This window comes from Helianthus annuus, chromosome 11, assembly GCF_002127325.2.
Source record: "Helianthus annuus cultivar XRQ/B chromosome 11, HanXRQr2.0-SUNRISE, whole genome shotgun sequence".
Taxonomy (NCBI): domain Eukaryota; kingdom Viridiplantae; phylum Streptophyta; class Magnoliopsida; order Asterales; family Asteraceae; genus Helianthus; species Helianthus annuus.
In genome coordinates, this window is record NC_035443.2 from 95,637,635 (window position 1) to 95,644,303 (window position 6,669).

The window sequence follows — 6,669 nt, forward strand, 5'->3', positions numbered from 1 at the left end:
TATCACTTTAATTAACTAAACTCTTTTTTTTAAACCAACTAAATTATTGTCAAGGTAAAAAAAAAATAAAACTTTTTAGTTGTAATACTAATTAAGTTAGTCAGTTAAACAATTAAATAAATAAATAACTTAATCAATAAATGTATTAAATTGAAGAATAAATCCCTTCTATACTTATTTACTTCGCGAAAGCAAGAAAAAAAAAGAAAGGAAAAAAAGGATTTTACAAAGTTCATAGGTTAGGATTTGGATTTTCAAAACGGGTCAGATCTTGGGAACTCATTTTGATGGATGTTACAGTCTCCCCTACTTTAGGAGATTTCGTCCTCGAAATCTAAGAGGAAGACTTTTGAAAAAATGGCATCCAAGGATTTAACAGAGAGAATATATGAGACCTGATCACGAACAAGGTTTGTATAAGGACAAAGAATAAAGGAGAATTATGGGGGTATAAAAGTGAGCGGTTGACCTTAAATAAATGAATGCAAGTAAAAGAACGGCATAAGCATTGGATAGACGAAGGTAGTGCGTTAAGAGGGAGGTCTCGTCATGGATAATCGGATATAATGCGTTTGTGAGTTGTTTAAAGTTTGAATTTGGTCTAAAAGGTCTGTAAAATACTGAATTTCTCATGACACGTCTTACGAAACTTTGGTAACATGGTGAAAACACTTGTATATAGGAAGTAACAGCGGCGTATCCACCATGTTTTAACTGTGTTACGTCTGTTTCGTATTCAGTGTCATGTTAAGTTCTATGTCTTACCATACACAGGAGTACACTCTATGATTCTCATGCGTCTATCACCATAATCCCGTGTGCACCCGAGATTATACTGATCGTCGCCTGATCCGCATAGCTTGTACTGATTGTGTATGAATCAGGGTATACACAAATTTGAAAAGTAAGAACTTGTACGTATAAGAATGTAGTATGTAAGCAAGTCCATGCTTAAGTATGTATGTGACCCACGTAAGCGAATCCCTCAGGTTACGCTCACGTATAGGTACGAATGTATGAATACAAGTATGAATGTAAGCGTGCGTATGAGTATAAATAATAGTATAGGTATGAATAAGTGTGTAAGCATGAACTTAAAACGCTTGAGTATGAACATGAAAATGTGTACTAGTATGAATGTGAGTAGACATAAATGACAATGATTTCGAGTATGACATGCATTGGATGCGACGAACTTAAGCATGTAAAATGATTGAGAAGTTTGAGTATGTAAAACGAATGATATAAGAAAGTCGTTGTGAGACTGAGAATAAAACATGCGCGATGATGTGTATGTATAGTTGTTTGAGTAATGCGTTGAGCTTCTCGAGTCAAAAATAGTTTAAGCTTGATTTGGAATGTAAGATCTAGTTCGTGAATGCCAAAAGTGTGTAAAACATCTATCGATTATGGAGATATACTTTGTATAAGAACGGAAATGCTACTCTTGTTTCGAAAGAATTTACGTTAGTTGAAAGACGTCGGTCCCTATGAAATCTTCTTGCCCACGTGTTTTGTATTTAAATTACGTAAAAGGTTTTGAAAATGATAAGTTCTCATCATTTTAAGGGTCCTGCATTAAAATAGGAAATTTGAAATTAGGAGGTTTGTGTGAAAACGTTGCTTCTTAAAGAGAATTTTATGCATATTGAACTTAGTGATCGTTGAAAAGTGTTTTTTTTTATTAAAAAAAGTTGGAAAATGATCTTATAATAACTATAAGATCTTATAGACAAATGAAATAGATAGTTTGATTTTCGATTGCGAACAAAGACTTTGGTATGATGATAAAATGTGAGCGTGTGCTAGTGATTAGGTTGAGTATGAAGTTCACGGGCAAGAAATTCATTGAACCGTTTAAGTTGATAGGTAGCATTTCATAGAGTTTTGAAATTCGGGTAATAAAACGTTTTAAGGTATGATTAAAAATTTTGGGTTTGTAAGTTATGTGAAAATAGATCATGGGGTAGGATATACGTTTAATAAAAACAATGAAGTTTGAAATTTGCATCGTAGGGATTTTGGACAAATGAACACGACTTAGACGTAAAAAAACTTGATCGCGTTGTACAATGAAGTCTCTTTTGAAATGAAATTTTGGTAACGATCACCTAGATAAGGGAATCACTCTAACTCGTTGGTGAGGTCGTTTTAAAGGAAAAATGGAGTGGAGTTAATCGTTAAGGTGAGGAAATCACTCCTATCTCGATGATATGTCTCCATTTGTCGTTATAAGGAATATGAATTTAAATTATATGAAATCATGCATATATATAAACGTATGAAAAGATTTAATATGATGTGTGTGTGAGAAGAAAATATCGAAAGTAAATTCGAGTTTGAAAGATTGGGCATCGTATAAAATAAATAATAGAAACACATGTTTGATTAAAATTTGGGATGGTTCCAAAACGAAACTTTGACTAACCAAAGTGGTCGAAAAGTCTTTAGAATTTAAGGAGCATGATTTGGCCTAATAGGTGGAATACTCTCACCGACAAGTCGGTTAACGGTATTTACCCTTCCGGTTACTACATGTCCCAAATCAATCGAAATTTCGAGACTTGGCGGGAAAAAAATCAAGGAGTGGAACTAGTCGACAAGGTGCAGGTCTCACCCCTAACTTGACGATTTCGTACCCTAAGTGTGGTTGGTACTCGTCGGGTCAAAATTTAGTTTCGACACTTTGACGAGGGTCCACTAGAATTTGAAATGGAAATTCTTCATCAAGGAGAGGATTTCACTCCTAACTTGGTGGCGAATTTCGTGTAAAAAGAATAGATGGATTGAGAGTCGTTCACCAAATTGTGGGTTTCACGCCTATTTTGGTGAAGTCGTCTCGTTTGTACAATACGAGTGATTTCGAGTTTAGTATAAACAAGTAAAGGACGTATGTTCGAAATAATAATAATAACAAGTATGAGCACATAAAGCATTAAAAAAAAAAAAAAACACGTAAGAGGCATTCCAAGAAATTAGCATATGAATCAAGTATGGTCGAATTTGGTACTTAACTATAGACTAGGTCAAGAGCATGGCAATTTTCCTAATTCCCTATAGTTATGGCTCTGATACCAATCTGTCACACCCCAACCAATGGCGGAAACATCGGGATGAGACGAAGTGTGAAGATTGCTCGAGACATCATAACACTAATGATTGTGAAAAGTATTTAAATAATAATTTCCTTCCATTTCTAAAGAATCAATTTCAAGGTTTCGAAACAAAATACAACATCATGAATAATGAAATAATACGACATGAATACAAATTTTTAAGTGTGTATCTAAGCATCCTACTAGATTCCATGCATCGTCAACATCCACCTGTAACATGTTAAAATAAAGTCAATGCAAAAGCAAAGGCGAGTACACAAGGTTTAAATAGTATAGCATAAGTATAAAGCATTTTACTCGAATCCACATGGCAATTTGTATACAAGGTACTAGCATGCATAACATTACGTATAAACCCAAAGTGTCCACTAGTATTTAGCATCCCTCGCCACAAAAGTGACGAGACCGTATAGTATATTGACCTAACGAACCCCCGTCGGGTGGTGTGCTACTCCTATAGCGCTATATTCGTTAAGCGAGGGTATAACAAAGTAATGGCATATAACATGTATTATCTAGCATAACAAGAAGCATGTATATCGGATTGAGTTCACAAAGTATGTTTAAATGTGTGTAAGTGAAATCTTTGTATGGTAACATGTTACAACCCAAAAGTGGTTTAAAACGTAAATGGGTCGAGTGTACTCACATTGGTTGCGTATAAGGATTTCTTGGAATAACACGCGAGGAAGGGGTTGGAAATCCAAAGGAACGAACGTAACGGTCATCCTAGATTTTGGAATAACACATAATGATCTCGTGAAAATTTGTAGATTAAATAGGATTCCTAATATTTATTTTATAAATTAATTAGATATTAGACCTTATCTCATGTTAACATTTAATGTTATAAAATGGGTTAAAATAACTGGTTAGTTATTTAGGTTAAAAAGAATTTCAAAGTATTAATTAAAACAAGAGAAAAGAATTTAAAAGTAAAGAAAAACAATACTTTAAAAAAAAAAATTAAAACATAAAAAAAATGCTCAACATTCTGACCAAAACTGGCCATAGCGGGACTCAAGCCTTTATTTGCGTGCACGCAACCCGACCAACTGGGCTGCGTGTCTAACCCGTTCCATAATCGGCTTTTAATTGTATTTATATACTAGCTGTCATCGTTTTAATATAAAAGGAAATAAGCACCTCGTATTATAGAGACACTAAGCATCCTATGCGGATTAAAATAACAATTTTTATTCATTTGTTATAAAATTAGATAACCTATGTACAAGTATAAGTAAAGAAACCTAAAATACAGAAATGGTGATAGTATTTAAATATAAACATTTAGCTAGATTTTAGACATAAGTTGGTGGGTTTTTATCTTATGTGAACACAACTCAATTTGTCATTTTCTTCAAAATAACCTACTGAAGTAAACCCAATTATGTATATGTATATATCTATTGTTCTTTTCTTGCTTCTGTTAGTTTTAAATGTTATACAAAGTTCAACAATGAAGGAACAAAGTAATAAAGAAGGGTATACCGAACAAAACGAGAGGATTCCCGTGGTGATCTCCGTAAGGCTCCGGTGACATCTGACCGGGTTGGCCCGACTCGTTGTCCGTCTCTAATCCGAACTGACTGACCCGTTGACTCGACGTAGACGGAACCGGACCCGAACCTACTGAACCGAAGCTCGAGTCTGACCCATAGCTCCCGGACCAGAATTGAATCTTAAACCGAAAACTGGAGCCATGACCTGATAGAAACCAACTAGAACTTGAACCAAACTAAGACCCGAGCTGAAGCATGTCGAACCCGTTTCCGTTCGGCTTCTCTTCTCCGATTTCTTGCTCTCTCTCTCATCGCGTCTCCCTCTCTTTGTCCACTGTTTCCTTCACCGGTGACCTTCACCGGCCACCGCCGGCTGCCCAAGATGGAGAGGGGAAACAAGAAGGTGATGGAGGTGGTTATGTGTGTACAGAAATTAAGAGCAAGCTTCTTTTATTTGTGTGGTTAGACAGGTTGCAGAGAACAAACGGATGAGAGGAGAAGATGTAGGCGGCTAAAGTGGGATAAGAAGATTAGGGTTTTGGTCTTTTTTATTTTTTTTACCTTCAATTACGTTTTCAAAATTTATAAAACAACCCTCAAAGTTTATCTAGCTGAACTAGACTAGCTGAGTTATCACTTTAATTAACTAAACTCTTTTTTTTTAAACCAACTAAATTATTGTCAAGGTAAAAAAAAAATAAAACTTTTTAGTTGTAATACTAATTAAGTTAGTCAGTTAAACAATTAAATAAATAAATAACTTAATCAATAAATGTATTAAATTGAAGAATAAATCCCTTCTATACTTATTTACTTCGCGAAAGCAAGAAAAAAAAAGAAAGGAAAAAAGGATTTTACAAAGTTCATAGGTTAGGATTTGGATTTTCAAAACGGGTCAGATCTTGGGAACTCATTTTGATGGATGTTACAGCAAATGGTTTTAATCAGTCTATGGGCTTGTTTTGAGGCACCCATGGTATTCTAAAACAATGGGCACACTTGTACGGTCCAGATTGAAGCTCGTTATTCGAGGAACGATCTTAACGGTCTTGGATATCCTATAAATACCCACCCCCACTTCCATTCCAACTCACCCTTGATCTGAATTTTCTCTATGTTGAAGCTCAAAGCTTCATACCTGAGAATTTTTAGATCAAATCTCTTAGCTTGGACCTTTTGTAAGTATTCTTTCGTGCTTTTATGCGTTTTTAAGCATGAAAGTCAAACTATGTTTGACTTTATGCTTTGACCAGTCAATGGTCAACACGAAGTTCGTTTGAACTTCGCAACGTGAGCGTAATCACGATGGTCATAGTCCCTTGTGACTATACCTACTGATTACCACGTTATTTAGTCATAGTGACGAGTCATAGTTTCGGTCAAAATGCGTGTTTATGCGTATTTTGCAACCAAACTATTCTTGAGTATTAAAACCCTTTGTTTTGATATCAAAGTTGTTTTCTAACTTCGTTAAACATGTTTTAACATGTTTAACTCGTCACTTTTAGTATAGTGCTTATATAGTGTCGTAAGGTAAGCGGTCTAAACAACCGCTTAGACTTTCGAACCCGACCCGTTTGGTCGATCATTAGGATCCGACCAAACATGTTTTGTGACAATAGTTGTATAGGGAATAACCTTCCGAGGTTATACCTTATGGTCACTTCATTTAAGTAGTCATATGATAAGTAGTTTATATGCCTTAGGTAAATGACCAAAATGCCCTTTTTACGCATAAATTCATTTTAAGCATATGTAACCTAAATTTTGACATCTAAGCTAATTAGGCAACATTATTATATATGTTAAGGCATATAATACTTTTCATAGGACTAGTTAGGCAGTCCGAACGCGTTTTACGCGAACGACGCGTTAAAGTAGCGTAAGCTACCTAAACGGGTCGTAATGGGTCGTAAGCACTTAGGTTAGGTTTCGATTTAGTATGTAGGCTTTGTTAAACCATATTACATGAGTTCCCTTACTCATTTGGTTTACGAAACCTCATTCTATCCGTTCTTCCGATTTAGGCCCGGTTTATTTACATAGTTACC

At 35.1% G+C, this 6,669-nt stretch overlaps 1 long non-coding RNA gene across 1 annotated transcript; it reads right to left on the minus strand.

Annotated features, from left to right (window-relative positions):
- Positions 1-3,171: 3,171 nt before the first annotated feature.
- On the minus strand, positions 3,172-5,152 carry LOC118484264. The gene is made up of 3 exons (XR_004873082.1): positions 4,608-5,152; positions 3,766-3,845; positions 3,172-3,326 (listed from the first exon to the last, which is right to left on the minus strand). It is a non-coding gene; the product is annotated as an uncharacterized LOC118484264 (long non-coding RNA).
- Positions 5,153-6,669: the final 1,517 nt, after the last annotated feature.